The following is a 16693-nucleotide window of genomic DNA, read 5'->3' on the forward strand; positions in this document are numbered from 1 at the left end:
ACTCGGCTGGCTTTGAACAACACACGGAACGCGGAGGAAACTATTTACCAGCCGGTAATTACAAGGCACCCCTCGTGTAAAGGTAAACGGTAATGAGGAATGTGCAAAGAATGGCTCGCGCTGGCAAAAGAGAAGGGGGGGAAAAAAGCCGGCTTGTAAAATGTAAAGGCACACAAACGCCTTACAGACTCCTGAGCAGTAACTGTATCAATTAACCGAGCTAAAAGCCCCAGCTCAGATGGGCACTGCACACAGCGGGCCTGCCACTGTTTTATTATCAAGTCCATTATGATGAGTTCTTGTCCTAGACAAAAGGAGAACAGAAAAAGAATTCAGGCTGACAAATTAGACTTGAAATCAGTTTCATTTACATAACGACTCGAAGTTCATTAATAACAGAGTTTTAATTATTCATGCTCTTGTTTCACTAGATACAGCAGTTTTCCCCCTGCTGTGCTGGATGTCTGGATTAGCTAAAATGAACCATAGCAAACTGATAGACTGCCCAGATTTCTTAAGTTCTTCGCTGCTTTCAAGGAGAGCACTTGGGGGTGGAAGAGTAGGAGAGGGCAGGGGGAGGGGAAGAAACCCTTTCCTTCAGCTAATGTTATAATGTTATAAGGAAGGAGGTGTTTGAAGTCTGGTTTGGGTCTGAACTTTGATTCGATGGAAACTCGGTCTCAAAATCCAAGAAAAAGTCCAAGATACAGACTCCAAATTCTGTACAGATTTGCCAAATTCTCGTTCATTATTTGTATCAGTAGCATCAACACTGGAAGTTTGTGTTAGGATACCTGGTGGGAGCAGAGAACGTTTCTAGAGAACAACATTTCAGTCTCTCACAAAGAGTTGTTCACCATCTGCACTAAACTATGGCAATTCTGTAAATTCAGTTTTCTCCCATTTCTTCTGTGGGCTTTTGCTTTGTGTGTGTTTTCTTTGGGTTAGCTCCATTTTTAATTATATAGTGGGATAAAGAAGGTCAGATGCTAACATATTTTCTACAGAAAACAATTAAATCACTAAGATCTTTGTAAAAAATTAATCAAAATGCGACAACAAACGGGAAGCTTTATCTTATAAGGATAAGTTTTTCCCATCACAGCATCTAACAAGTGGCTCCCATTGACTTCAACATACCCTGCAGAGAAAGAATGGGAGCCGTGGATTTTCTGTGACTCTTTGCTATTCAGTGAGACCTGAGGGCCCGACTCCCCCGCTGCAGGATGCATGTAATTCCCATTGAAATCCATGGGAATTACTCTCGTGTCCGGCAGCACAACCAGGCCTCACAGCTCCCTGTGAGCACTGGCAGGTGGACACAGTGAGGGACAGATGTGAGGAATGATGCTCACTAAAGGCTGTAAGTCATACTTTGAAATTCTTTCTCTTTTCTCACAGCATATAACTCAGGCATGAGACCACGGGGCTTTTCTCTCGAAGCATGAAGTTTTCTGAGAACAAAACAATGAATGGAATTAAAAAAAAAACCAACCCAAAGTGTAGAAAGGGAAGCAAACCAGTGATCTCTTAAGCTTTTACTGTTCGGGGTTTGCTTTTTGCTGAAAGCACCAGCAGCTTTTTTGCTCACTTTCTGTCCATCCCTGAATAGTTAATAACACAGCTAGGAAAAAAAAAAAAAACAACACAATTATGGAAGAAGTCTTAGGAGGACAGAATAGTGAAGATTCAATAGACATCTGAGTCATGTTTGCTCTGGAGCCTTTTGTAACATGTTGCTGTGGGGGGCAAAGAGGAGAGGTTTCTCCTGTGTTTATGCTTGAGTTCAGGTATGAGTATTCAGCCACCCAGTTTTTGTCAATATGTTGCATCTTCCAATTCTGTTTAGTGGTAGGTAGTATATGCACCTCATACATCATGTCCATAATAAATGTCACTCAATGCTCACAATTTTATTTTTTTTTAAATGGAAGCCAATTCTTAACTATGAGAAAGGAACAATACAAGGCTGGAAGTCAGTAAATTCAGACTACATTCCATCTGTATCACTGTCCCTCATCAAAGAGCCTACCCTGGGCTAAACCAGAAATCCCTCAGCCATGCTGATGGCTAAGGAGTGTATTCAGATATTCCTCATTCAGAGGAATTGTTCTGCAGGGCTGGACAAAAATTCTAGGAGTCACTGTTCACCACTGTAAATAAGCAGTCCTTAGACTGCTCTTGCATTTTGTTCCTCTCCCTGGAAATAAGGAGGCAGCATTTCCTTGGCTGCTGGGTTTACTCTGGGAATGAACTGCTCAGCTGGGTTAGTGACCAGCACAGTAAAACTCTGGAATGGGAAGGGCTGCTGGATTCCTGTCGGAGAAGATTTGGTTGATGTGGACAATTTCCCCTCAGTCTGAGAGTGAGAACAGGAACATCATAAAGGCAGGAGAGGTGTAGGGATGCATTAACTGTGTAATGTGGTTTTGATTGGACTTTATGAGAACGATGTGAGCTTCTTACAGCCAGCTCCAAATTCAGGTTGTTCATGAAGAAACCAGGCTAACCTGACAGACTGGATGGGGTCTAGCAGGAAACAAGGGCTGCTCACACAGAGGTCAGCAGGGAACAAGGGTATTCCTGCTCTGTGAACTCATCTCACTTTTACTCCGTGGTCCCAGATAGATGATGGCTCTCATATTCCTGTGGGAGATCCCATGTTTCTAACCACTCTTCTGATCTTTTAGGACACACACCAGGCAGTTCCTGTGGCACAGATGGTGAGCAGTGCCTGAACCAGCACACTTGGTTATGTCTCAATGCCTTTTATTGGCAAGAACTGCTTGAGCAGCCCTGATTGATACTCTTAGCAGTAGCTGGACAATCTGCCTTGCTGTGTCTGTTGGAAGACCCTTTTTAAACAACTTTTTAACAATTTACAAGGGCAGCTTTTTTGAGAAATTATCTTTCCAGGTTTTAACACGTTGCTGTCTCTACATATTCTTTGTCTGTCACCGGATTTTCTAAAAGAAAAAAAACCAAAAGATCCCTTGTAACTCATTGTGGTTTATTTTCAGTTCTTTTGAAGTTTTAGAGTAATAAAAATTGCAAAATCCTGGAAAATAACAGTGAAAAAACCGCCACAAATGCAGTTGTGAAAAGAATATGGACACACAAGTCACCTCCTTGTCACTGATGGACCACAGTGCTTGAAAACCTAACGAGAGAGAAGCTTTAAACACCTTAAGGCAAACTCAACAGACTGAAGGACTCCCAGACTGCTGTTGTGGCCCACAATCTCAAATATTCTAAATTCAAATCTAGCCAAGACTTGACTGTCTGAGGCCTTAAGCATCCAAATAGAGCCCTTAATTTTTACGTAAGAAATTAAAGTTACCTATCTTTGATCATTTCTTTTTGAAAAGAGTGACCCACAGCACACTTTTTTGAACTTGTCATACCCAATAGTCTTCTCTAAATCGTCAGAAACTCGATCCCATTTGGCCACTGCACAGTGTGGGATGTTGTGAACATGCATTTTTCCACAGCTAGGAGAATTTACTGAAGGAGGATACTTAGGTGAAGGGGAAGAGACAAAAGAAAGCTGTTCTCCAGATCTAACCTTTGTTATCTCAATTTTCCACGTTCACACTCCTCATGGGTTTACCTGCTCTCACCAGGTAATTTCCAGTTATTCACAAGTTTCCCTTTAGCCTCAAGAAGGAAATCTTCGAGTCAGGTTAGAGCACAAGATTAAGACTGCATTAAGATTAAGTCTGAAATGTTCTGCTACCAATTAGCCCTCCAGTATTTCTGTAAGCCTTGAATTTTTGATGCGATCAATGACACCAAGTGGAGCCATCTTCTGTGGAGTGGTTATTAAAGATATAAAAATCAATACAAAGATGATACTTGGAAATCTATAGCACAAGATAATGAATCACCACGAGAGCCAGCTAAGGAGGAATGTCAGCAAACCAAACAGAAGGTTTGTGCATAACAAATTATTTGATGCCAGTAGAGTTTAAGCTAAATTTTGCATGAGACAGAAGTCTTCAGGCAACACTTATGATACATTTGCATGGCAAGGTTTTAATGAGATGAAGACACAAGACCAACCATGCACAGGGCTTCTTGTGCATTAAAGAGAGACAGAAGGAGAGAGAGATGATTGAGACATATGAGAGTAAGACAATAATGCCATAATTTGACTTTAATGACAAAACAACATCAAAAACTTTCTCTGTCAGTAATCCTCATTCAGTTCCTTTTAAATGAAACATTATTTGCCCGCACCTTAAGTGCTGATTTTTACTGGGGTTGTGTATTGGAGCTTCACAGGATACTCCAAATTTAATTTGAACTCGGGATTGATTTGGTTGGCTTCAAAGCCAGGTTTTCCTTTCCAAAACTGAACTAGTGCATGACTTTGCAAGTTCATTCGGGTTTACTGCCTGACACAATTGTATGAGACTTTACAGCATTTATGGCACGTTTTGCCCTGCTGATCTCTTGTTCACTCACATGTCCAGACACACACAGAGAACTATTAAAACAAACAGTCCTGCTGCCCCCCCTGTATTTCCCTGGGATATACATTCCTCACTAAAAGCTACAGATTCCAAACTCACACAGTTCAAATCCTTATTATATGAAAATCATCATAATTCCGAACCTTTACTGTATTAATTAGGAGGCTTTGGAGCATTTTACTGTCATTAGTTTTGCTAGAACTTTTCTGAAATATGAGAACAACATGTTCTCATTTTGCAGACTACTCATTTTACTGAGGTACGTAAAAAAACAAACCAGCTGACATTAAGATATGACAAGGCATTAGGTAATTTGGTTTTTCTTTAGTTGTGGGACATTTGCCTGCTAATTGCCCATCCTGTCTATTTAAACTGTGAACTCTTTGGGATGCAGCGAGATAACTGTGGCTGAGTCTCGACCAGGGCCTCTGAACACTAATGGAATTCAAATGAATGATATTAATAAAAATCAGATAGTAGTATCCTATAGGAAGTCTAGAAGGTCCAGAATGACAAGAGATCCTCTAATGTATTTTATGCTGCTGTAGCTACGAAACCAATCTTACCTTAAAATTAATACAGCTTTACTCCAGTTTTTTGGGTTTTTTTTTGTTTGTTTCGGGGGGTTTTTTTTGTTGTTTGGTTATTTTTTTTTTTTATTTTTTTTTTTTTTACCAAACTGCATATATTCCTTTTTTTTAAACTCCACGTTTCCTTTCAAGGGGCATTTGCTTATACTGAGTAGGATTAGGACACTTTGAACGCACCTATTGTGATACAACAGACGCCTCTGTTTCCTTGTTTCTCCCGGGCACACAAAACTTTCACGTTTGCAGCTGATAAGGAGCGAGCCATACACACAATCACGGGTTATTGTGCTTTTAACAGGACACTGAATGCAAGCCCGCTATTCTTGGTTAATCAGTAACTGTCTGTTTGACAGACACCAGATTTTTGTTTAGTTTTTTTTTCCAGCGTGCGGTTTCTCACCTATGCAAAACCGGTTCTCTTACTCCAAATAAAAATCCTGAAAGGCAAGAGCAGTTCAGATCCTCAGCGCGGGATGTGCAGCCTCCAAAGGCTGCCTCAACTGAGCATTGGCCCTTTGTCCCGAAAGTGAGAATAATACCGAAATATTACAGCAACTCCGCTGCTCCCTGCTAGGGGCTGGCGAGGGACTGAACCAGCCATCCAGTTGTACAGAAAAGCTACTTCAAAACTAAACAGGCAAATAAGGAGCAGCCATGACATTCTTCGCGCAGTTTTGACTTAATTCGTTTCCCTGCCTCTTTGCATCTTCAGTCTTTGAAGGCAAACGAACCAGTCGGTGTCACGAAACAAGGAGAACTAGAACAGCCTTCAGTAATAACAAAAACCAACGGAAAAAGCGGATCTTTGGCAGGCAACATTTCACACGGCTCAGAACATCTTTGCCGCAGCTTAAATTCTGCAGCCTCGCGATTGTTCTGACACCTCTTTATTGTTCCTTTTAAGTGCAAATGCCCAGGTAGCATCACTATAAATGAAACAGTGGCGTTCACAGATTGCGTTCAACGGCTGTTAGAGCTCCCTCTCCTTCATCTGCACAATTTGCATCTGTTACAGGCTCGGGGCTACAGCTTTTCCTGCTTCTCAGTGGCCTCCGAAGGGCACAAGAACTCGCCCCTACAGAACTGCAGCTCGGCTGAGCTCTGAAGCCCTTCCCGGGGACAGCCCCACCACGCTGCTCACCGAGACGTGGCAGGAGGGGAAGAGGCAGGTCCAAAGTGAAGACTTTGAAGGACACCACCGTGATGTGCAGTGCAAGTTCTCCCAACGACCCTGTCTTGTGATATCCACCACAAAATTCAGGGTGTTTAATCAGAATTGCTAATGAAGGTGCAGAGCCCTGTTGTGAGGCTGCAGCAGGGGCACTCAGGGCCTCCTGAGCGTGGCTCTGAGGGGTTTTGCACAGGGATTTGGGCAGCAATCTGCCTCTGCCGGGCTAGGAAGAGCTGGGTGAATGCATTCCGTACCTGAGACATTCACTTTTCTTTCACAGCACCTTAGGGACAAGGAGTGTATGGAGAACAGCCTCTCTTAATTCCCTAATATGGGTTACGAGCTGAGAATATTTTAACAAAAGTTCTTTAAAAAATTAACCACTATGGCCTGAGCTGAACCCCTGGCTGGAAGCAGGGCACTGCTTTCATGCAAAGCAGAAGCTCTGTGTTTGCTTTCAGGTTGCTCAAAACAAGAGAGGACAACCACTCTTAACAAGTCCAACACACGAAGTGCAGAAGCTGCCTATTATTTATTTCTGAGAACATAATATTTTGATGATTTGACTGCTCTTCTTGGATATATAAAGGAAGTTTTGCAGTAGAGATCCAAAGCCTTTGTCTCTTTGACGGAAATGTTTGCAATAATTGACAGGTACAGGCTAGAAGGGCACGTTCCAGAAACTAAAATATTAAAAATGTGAGCTGTTTAGAGAAGAAACTCAGGTATTTGTGTTTAGTACTTAAGCAGACCTGATTTAGGAAGGGAGACCTTTACGTGTGGTGCCAATTATAACCAGACTAGTGGTGTTTACATACTGAATGTGTTTTTATTATCCTGTACAGTTGTTACCACACAAGTCCAACATTTCAACAGTCACACTACAGCACATGATGCCATTGATGTTCAGGTAGTACACACAATTATTGTCCTTTCTGTCATGAGACTCCACTATTGCAATATTCACATCAAACGAGAGCAAAAATACCACTCCTATTATTATTATTATTGTTTTTCTTTGTTGTGTCTCTCAGGAATCAGAAGATAAGCCGAAGCCAAGAGATGGGAATTCATTTTACTGGGCCACCCTGCTGATCAACTAAAACAATAACTTACCATCCGCTTTATCTCTGTGACAATACAATGGGATTATATTATTTTATCTTGTTTTATTAGCAAGGCATAATTGTATACAGCCTCTACATGGAGCATGCAAAGAGCTGAGACTGGAAATTTAAAAAAAAAAGGAGCTAGATGTATGGAAATATCTTTTCTTCCACTCTGATCAATTGAATGAAAACCTGAAGAATCACTGACACAACAACTTTCATATTCTCATTCTTTTTCTAAATAGAGAACATATTTCACTTACAGAATTGAACTATTATAAACTCAGTTGGAGTCTGCATTATCTGTCCTTTGGATCCCAGTCATCCATTTAAAATCTTTGTCATACTTTTTTCTTTTAAAAGAAAACAATTAGGTAAAATCTCTTCAATGACCACAAGAATTTCTAAGCAAATACTCCATTTGCATGCCTATCTTCCATGCAGCTCAAAGTAAACCTCTCTTTAAGCACATAATAGACACATTTTCCTGAAAGCAGATACTTGTTTCATATAATGTTTTATTCCTTAGTTAAAAAAGATGAGATTTTGTCACATAACCTGCAACAAAACCTTGGAAAGCCCTGAGCACTGACTACTTCCCTTTCTATTTTAAAATGATACCTTTCTAAAACACCTTAAGCACCTTGCAGCACGACTTCAGAGTCCCACTATAGATATGCCATCAAATGTGTTGCTATTATTCTCCAATAAATTCAAACCAGGGACACAGAAGTGGAAATCATAACACCCCAACCTTTTAAACCAGTCAGTGGTTATAAAGGACATGGATTTTCAACCACTTTAAACATGTTGGCCATTCATTTCAGCTACACCTACCTAGCACGAAATCAGCTTATGTAACATACTTTGATCCTCCAAATAAACTTATACCAAGACAGGTTTTCTTCTATTGAGTGAACACAAAAGTCTTTAAGATGAAATTACAGCACGATGTTATTTGTAGTCAAAGGAAAGCAGGTACTTTTGTAACTTGCATGAAGCCTCTAAGCTTCAGAAAGTCTGCAAGGCCACTAAACTCACTTGCTGCCCAGTTGCTCCTGCCCAGTGACTTAGAGGATGTCCATCATTACTAGAAATAAGGAGCTGGGCACAGATATCACAGCTGATGTAAAACAAACACAGTGTATGTTTATGCATCCGGATAAATTTCGTGTTCGTATTCCTCTGCACTTCCCACTAAAACCGGATTTGAAACAAGGTAATGAAATCAGACCACTGGTAGAACTCCAGGAGAAATTAGCTCAGCTAGACAGAAAAATCCCAGTGGCATCACTGATAATTGGTTGCACCCTTCCAGCCACGGAGGCGAGCACAGAACAAACAGATGCAAGCAGGGAGATAACCACACACTTGGCAAAACCTGGACACGGGAGCGCAGCAGCCAGCTAAGAACAGTCATCCAGATAGGAGGGGAAGCACCGAAAATGGTTCATTAGGAACTTTTCAGCCTCACGTGGCACCCCTTTCAGTCCCTTGACACCAAACACCAAATGCTGCTGGCCTCTCTCTCAAAAGCAGCGTTTTTAAACAGACAAGCAGCACCAGGAGTGACCTCGCTCGCTCGCCCAACGCCTCCCACCACCTGGTGCTGGCAAAGGTCCCTCTGGCTGGCAAGGCAGCGGCACTTTGTGTTTCCTTGTGGCTCTTTTGTAAAGGGTACAAGGCGGATCGTTGTCTCCGTACATATAATGAAGTGCTGAAGTGGCTGCAGTGCTGGGTGTGAGCCTGGGTGCTGAGCCTGCCTGGGAGCCCCGAGGGCAGACGGGCAGCACTGCCTGGAATAACCGGTGAAAATTCCAAAGATAGCACTTATTCACTTAGAGATAAACGCATATGAAAAGTTTAGAGGGGCCTACCTTCATCTCAACTTGATCAGCAGCGCTCCCAGGAAAGGATAAAACCAAACAGCCACAGCAGCACCTCCAATCCCTTACAGGTCTCTCAGCCAAGATTAGGTCTCATTGTGCCCAGCTGCGGGTGGGGTGCTGTCCCTGGAGTGCTGTCACCTGCAGGAAGCACGAAATCAAAAAAAGCTCAAAATATTTGTGGGTTTAAAACACAAACGTTACAAGCGTTAAAAAAGTAACACACGATAAATTCAATCATGTCCTCGGTCAGAAATTAATCTATATTTGTCCAGCAAAAAGGAGGCTAAGGGAGACTTCTCTTTCTTGATCAGTGATCCTAGAGGAGTGCCAGAATCGTGTTGCAGACAGGGAGGAAAGAAAAGGTGGCTGAATGAATCCAGAAGTTCAGTTTGGTGGCTGAGAGCAGATGAAAAACTGATGAATCCTATATAGCAGTGGAAGGGCAGTAATAAAATAAATAAAACCAAAGCACCAAACCCAAACTAATTAATCCCTTATCTTCAACAATCAGCTATTTGAAGAGAACCTTGTTGCCAACTGCCTGTATTGATCATGACAATTAAGGAAGGCTTCCACCACCATTAAAACCAAATGTCCTTCTCATCCAGAGAGAAAGTAGTTGCCTTTGGAGACCGAATAAAGACAGGTCTGAATTCTTCCCCTACAGTCTATTCTTCCCCAAGCATGGATCCAGCGAGAAAGACAAAGGGCTTATTTTGATTTGCACACCACTGCTTCCTTTCATGCTTTTTTCCCCTTGAAGTGGCATGTGCTCCTTTAAAAGGAGCAGACTCCCAGCTTGCCGTGGGACCCCATTGTTTTCGATCTGCCATTGAAATAAATCTCCTGCAATATGTTTGGTTTCTCTTGAATTTCAAAGTGATGGCCAACGCTCAGCTGCAAACGGTTTGAAAGTGATCTTCGCCAGCGCACGTTTAAAACTCCCTCATCACTCCCTGTGGAACAAAACGCAGTGAAAACCCTCTAATCATCATCATCATCATCATCATCATCATCATCAGCGACATCCTGATGGAGCTGTACTGTCAGCTATCCTCATTCAAATCTGGAGACATCCTTTGGAAATCAACACAGAGAATGTTGGATTTCCAGCTCGTGAAAATCCAGAGTTTCCACTGGATTCAGCGAAGTCTCTTCAGGATTTGGTGTCACAGCTGAGAGCACAGTATCCCCATCCCTACAGAATCTTTCCATCCACCTCCCTCTCTCACTCTCTCCTCTGCTCACTTCTGGTATTTAATAACAACCCCAGACATGTTCCTTGCCAAATGAAGCAGACAAGTGTTTCATTACTCTTTTTTATTTTTTTTTAGAAAACCCCCATGTTTATCTTATCTATGTCTCTCTCTTAAATAAGAGATTTGCATGTGTCTGGGAGCCAAGAAATATTTTCTAGTCTTTCATATATTTCTGATCTGATCAAAAATATTTTATTAGGAGGAATGAATATGTAAGACTATGGAGGAGGAGAGTGGGAAACGAGTTACAAATAACTATAACTGAGTACTCAAGGAATTCTCCAGCCTAAATTGGCTACAGAAATTTGATTTTAAGCTGAGATACAAGATATTTAATGTTACTGAAAGAGACAAAACGAACAACAGCTTTGCAGCAAAAACCAAACCTATGAATAAAAGCTTATTTTGGAATTGATACCCAGAGTAGTGAAGGAGGAATGAAACCAAACTCACAGCTAAGACATAGGAGCTCTGTTCTTGTATCAGTTTTGATCACTGTGCAGACTCATGTAAGAAATTTCTTTAATGTCTGTATCTAATGAGTCAAATTGAGATAGAGATGCCATCCTCAATCCTATTATTATTATTATTATTATTATTATTATTATTATTATTATTATTATTATTATTATTATTATCATCATCATCATGGCATGCCTGGGTCTGGGACATGGTTTTTGCACAAAAAAGCTGCTAGTTTCAAGAGAAGTAGCATATGTCCAGTTTAAAATTCAAATGTACTTATAACTAAATGCTAATGGCAATGTCATTTATTCATCAAACAATTCTGCAAGAGGCCATATGAGGCAATCCATTTTTCAGTACATGTATTGGGACTGTATGGAGAAAGAGGAGTTAAAAAGTAGCTGATGTTCATCAGAAGTTGCAGTGCACCATAAGGTGGTGAATGCTGCCCTCTGCCTCAGGCTGGCAATGGTCACTTCTTTAAAAATGGTCCGTTTTCAAAGTGTGGGGCAGACAGGACAGATGGGGGTTCAACAGCTTTCCTTAACACTTTGGTCTGCAATAGTTGTGTTAAAAGGCTACATGCTTGAAACAATATAATGGTAAAAAGAAATTTCCTCAAGGATTAAAGCTCGTAGTTATTTTAAAATTATTTTTTTCAAGTATCTACATCACAGAGAAGGAGCTACTTTTTTTTGATACATCTGCCTTGAATGGGCCACATAAATGAGTCATACCAGCACTAAACTCCCAGGTCCATGGAGGACAGTTCCTTTTACACAGATTTTTTTTTTTTTAACGATTTAAGAAGAGATATAACTTATTTCAATGTAATATTTTACAGTTTTAGGTGGGATTTAATAACAAAGGAAAGGCACAGTACTCTTTATCTGCTCCCACAGAAAGGAAAGCTTAGCCCATTTCACTGAAAGTGTGATTGAGATGTGTATGTCTGCAGCTTAACCACAACAGCTTTAACTCTGCTAAAGACTGTGCTGACATTATTCTGCTGTAGATACAACGTCGTTCACGACAGTTTTGGGAGCAACCATCTCAGACAAAAAATTGCAAACAGAAAGAAGTTTATAGGGCTTTTTGTACGCTGATTGCACACACTGACATAACTGTAATTAAAAAAAACCCAAAACCAAACAAAAGCCAAGAACTTTAGTCTATTAAAAGAAATTGGAAACCCTAAGCAAACTTTCAAAGGAAGGATTTTTAGAAGTTATGAAGGCAATAGGTGGATTCAAAAGACCCAGTGGAAACAGGTAAAGAGAGCAAAATACGCTGGGAAACCTCCTAATGTGCTCTCAGCTGCACTTAACAGTGAGAGTTACACTCACAGAATGAGTCCTAAGAACTTTTTTCGTATAAAAATGAGAAAAATCAAGGCAACTTTCAAATCTTGTAGCTCAAGTTTTTATTTCTGCGAAGGCAAATGTTACACTAATTCCATATCCCTGTAAATAAGGAGATACAGAAAAGCTTTTAGCATGGAAGACGCCTCCTTTGCTTATTTATTCAGCAGGGGATATTTAGAATCAAGTGGAAATTACTGCAAGTGAATCTGAGTTTTTCAGCAATAGATGTGCCTGTTTGGGAAAATTAGTTTCCATGCTTTTAGCCACTAACATAGCTTCTGAGAAGGAAGGCACCTGTTTTGAGAGAAGCCACGTAATCAGAACCGATGGCAAGATAGAAAATCCTTTTCTTGCAGCAACACTGTGGTTTTGAAACTTGCTGCCCTGCTTTGGGCTCGTAAAAATCCTTTCAAAATCTGCAAAACCAAAACAGAGTTAAAAGAAGTTGTTTTGAGACTCGGTGCAGTCATGCTCTGTTCTGAGGAGTTTTCACACTGAATTTGGCAGAACACAAAGCTGAACCCAGGTCAGAGTTTCCCAGGCCGGGGTCAGAGCCCACAGAACATCACAGTCTCTGCAGTTTGACAGCAATATTTTGGATTTTATGAGAGGATGTGTTTTGGCCTATACTGCACGTGACACACAAGTCCCCAGTTCCAGCTTTTCTTCAGTGATGTAGCCCAAAATCCGAGTGGGTGGTGTTGGCACTGGCATGTCAGAGGCACTGGTGTGTTGGAGATGCTGTGACCTTGGAAAGAACACCATGTCCACACGGTGTCATCTGTGGTTAAAGGTGTCCCAGGGAAATGAGAGGGGCTTTGAGGGCTGTCTTCTTGTTTCTCCTCTGCAGCACTATTCACTGATTTACATCTCCCCAGGTTCTGAGGGAAGGTATCAATGGGAAGGAGGGCAGGAAAAGGCTGGGGACTTGTCAGGGAGCTTGAGGCAACACAAGGTCATCAGAGTTGAATGTCCTGATATCTGGAGCTAAATGTGCTGCCCTTTGGAAGCAGCGAGTTAATGTTTGTTATAATTTGCTTGTGTGCATGGCTTTTGCTTTCCCTATTAAATTGTCTGTATCCCCACCCAGGAGTTTTCCAGGTTTTACCCTTCCAGTTCTCTCCAATCCTGCTGGCTGGGGCTTGGCTGCTGGTTGGGGTTAAACCACGACAGTCCCTCTAACATCTCACATTTCATTTCCCTCAGAGCAGAACAAGCCACCAGTGGAAAACCACCCTGTGAATGTAAGACATTTCACTGTGAGGGAGCAGCAAGGGTGCTCAGGAGCTTTAGGGGGGTAATTGTTTCACTTCCAGCTTTAAAAATTAACTGTTCTTTCATTCGTTTGAAGCAACCTCCCATTTTTCTGAGTGACTTTGCAATAGGAATTTGGACACATCCTCATATTAAAAAAAAATTGGAATAGTAAATCAGACAGTAAGATAAAGAATGATACCTCTGCTAATGAGTATCACTAAAAGTTACAATTAATATGAATTTTCATATGCAAGTCTGCTTCCACTCACCAAATCCAAAAACCTGACATAAAAGCAGAGCTCTGAAACAGCTGGGTAGCTTGAATCTGATATGAACTTTATCTTTCAGAGAGATATGCTGCACATCTTATAGCTAAAGACAGAGCTTTAATTTGCAAGCCATGAGGAAGAGAGAACACATAGGGAGAATTCCTCATTACTGTGTCAAGGGAAGCTGAGAACATTTGCTTAGACTCCCAATAGGGGTAGGAAGTCATTGAAAGTACTGAAAGTTAGAAGTTAATAATAGATATTGTAGTCCTTTTATGAGTTTTTATTTTCATAACATGCATACCCAAAGTAAAAGAGTTCAAGACATTAAGTGAGGTTCAAGGGTACGCTTGAAATATGAATAATATGTGAGCAGATGACATTTACGCCTCTAAATTAGAAGGAAGAAATTAAAATGAGTTTATGTGTGAAGAAAAAAATTAAGCTAATCATATAAATCTAAAGCTATTTATGCATCAATGTCTGGGCAAAAGGATGCAGTAAAAACCAGCTTGCTGGCAAAGACTTTGGACTTGAAAAGAAACACTGAGGTCTGTAGGAGAAAGAGGAAAGAACAGAGAGACATTCCCCATTTACTGTGATATTGGATCTGCAGTGGCCCAGGAGCACTCCTAAAAATGAAGAACAAGCTCTTTTCAACCAGATGCTAAAGGCTGACTGACAGCTGACTGGGTTGGGAAAAAAATAAAAGATGAGAATTACACTAAGTATAATAATATAAATCAAGGGTAGTCTTCACACTTGTAATATCCATCTTCACCATTATCTTTGGATCAGTATCTAATTATTACTTCTGGACTAGGCCTTGTATGCTGGTTATGATACTTTTCATATCATTTTCATTTGAATTCTTCTTAATGTTTTCTTTGTCTGGGTTCTCTGCCTTAATGCAAATTAACTTTGCTTTTATGTGATGCCCCTGGCAGAGTTTTTGAGAATCATGGCACAGAGTCACATTACACTAATCCATGGCAAATGTGGAAAACTGATGAAAGGACGGTGGCATTTTGGTTTTTAGTGGGTTTTTTAGTTTTGTATTTTTTTGATGGGAAGCAGGAGGGGAACGGACACAGACAACACAGAGGTGATATATGTTGGCTTGGGTTAATTTTCTGTCAAGTTATCCTGCCAACATTATATGATCTCTAAACCTGCCATCAGTAAAACAGGGATGGGACTTTTGGGATCAGCCAGCAGTTACACTGAATTAGGTATAATGTGAAACTGCACCGTGAGAAGGGAAAAGTCACTTCTGGGCATTTTAGAGAGCTGTGAAATGCCCTCCTAGCTTAAGAAAGAGGAATGAGGCTACAGGCCTGTCAGAAGAAAAGAATTTAAAGTGAGGTTGTGTCTGAGGGGAAGGCAAACCCAGTCAGTGTAGACACAGAGTTTGATCCACAGCTCTCTGAAGTCAAATGTTTTAGTTTACGTCAATGGCCTTTGATTAGGCCCAGAGAGAGCTGTAAGATCCAAGGGCTGCCAGGCTTGGTTACAGTCATCAATACTATAAATCCCTGAGAGAGTTTCCTTACTAAACTCCAGGCCTTTTTGCTGCAGGACTCTAACTCAGGGCATGATCCGGAGCAAACTCAGTCCCAGCAGCTCCAAAGGCCATCAATTCTTTTGCCCATCCTGCAGCACAGACCCCCTGGTTTGCTGTGGCTGTTTGATACGAGCTCTGGAAAGGACAAGAGAGTCAGAGACAGTTCCTGGCAAAAGAAGCTGTTTCCATAGCCAGGACTGGGCTTCCTCCAGGAGGAGGGGGAGTTGGGAAGGTCGTGCTGGGAGCTGCTCCCAGGGGCTCATCCTGGGAGCTTTCCCTGTGCCCAGGGGGAGCTGGACCCCGAGGCTGTTCTCAGATGAGCCACTTGGCACCACTGAGCCCAGCAAGTGGCCCACTAACTTTGAGAGGCTAAACTGCTTTGGTTCTTTTTTGGAGCAACTTGTAATAAAACATCTAGTTTTTTGTTTTGTTTTGGTTTTTTTTTTTTAGTTATTAAGCCTTTCTGACCAGACAGAAGCTCAAATGGAAATCATTATTAGAAAATCTCTTAGAAAACAGAAGCTATAACCCTCCTTGCTGCAAGGGATGATCATAATGTTATATATTTGGGAAATCCTTATCTGCAGATCTCCTTTGAAGCTCCCCCTCTTGTTCCCTCAAAGCCCAACTTATATTACTTCATTGCTTGGGTTTTTTTGGGGTTGTTTTTTTTTTGTTTGTTTATTTGGGTGGTTTGGGTTTTTTTTTTTAATAAATTTCATAAAGAAATATTTGCAGGACGAACAGAAAATAAATCAACACTGACAGAAAACCAGCAACTTGATTCTTTCTCCTTGCTTCTGCAAAAAAAACCCCATAAAAGCTCAATTGTCCTCTCAGGACTCCTTGGAAGTCTTAACAAAAGTCTCTAAAAAGAAACTAAATGAAAGACCAGGGAGTTAGCAGCAGGGCAGATCTATCATAGACAAATCAGACAAAACCCTCTTCCCTTCTGACCGTATCTAGGCTTAATTCTGATCTCCTTACTCACGCTGAGTAATAATTCACACCATAACTGGCCCCACCGGAGCTGCTAAAATCACTTGGAGTAAGCCATAAGCCTGTTTGACAAATATCAGTCTGATACACTAAGGCTAAAAATCCAAAGAGCTAACTCAAATATTATTTTTGTAATTATACGGCCTCAAAAAAATGATTCTGCTCTTTGTTTTTGTTGCAGCGGTTTGTTATCTTCCAAACAGAGACAGGAAGTTTGTAATTTTCTTTTTTTTGTTTGTTTGGTTTGTTTTTCATCTTAGCAGAGAATCCAGCTAGGAAATT

The 16693-nt window shown here is 41.1% G+C and overlaps 1 protein-coding gene across 2 annotated transcripts in view; it reads right to left on the bottom strand.

The window, feature by feature from the left end:
* The window catches only part of ADGRL2 (adhesion G protein-coupled receptor L2), a 378099-nt gene that overhangs the window by 297911 nt on the left and 63495 nt on the right, over positions 1-16693 (bottom strand). For both annotated transcript variants that reach the window (XM_039384678.1, XM_039384661.1), the window contains exon 2: positions 9223-9372. The gene's annotated coding sequence lies outside the window, so the exon portion shown is untranslated. The remainder of the gene's footprint in view (positions 1-9222; positions 9373-16693) is intronic.

This window comes from Pipra filicauda, unplaced genomic scaffold, assembly GCF_003945595.2.
Source record: "Pipra filicauda isolate LSUMZ 115617 unplaced genomic scaffold, ASM394559v2 scaffold36_size6622888_pilon, whole genome shotgun sequence".
Lineage (NCBI taxonomy): Eukaryota > Metazoa > Chordata > Aves > Passeriformes > Pipridae > Pipra > Pipra filicauda.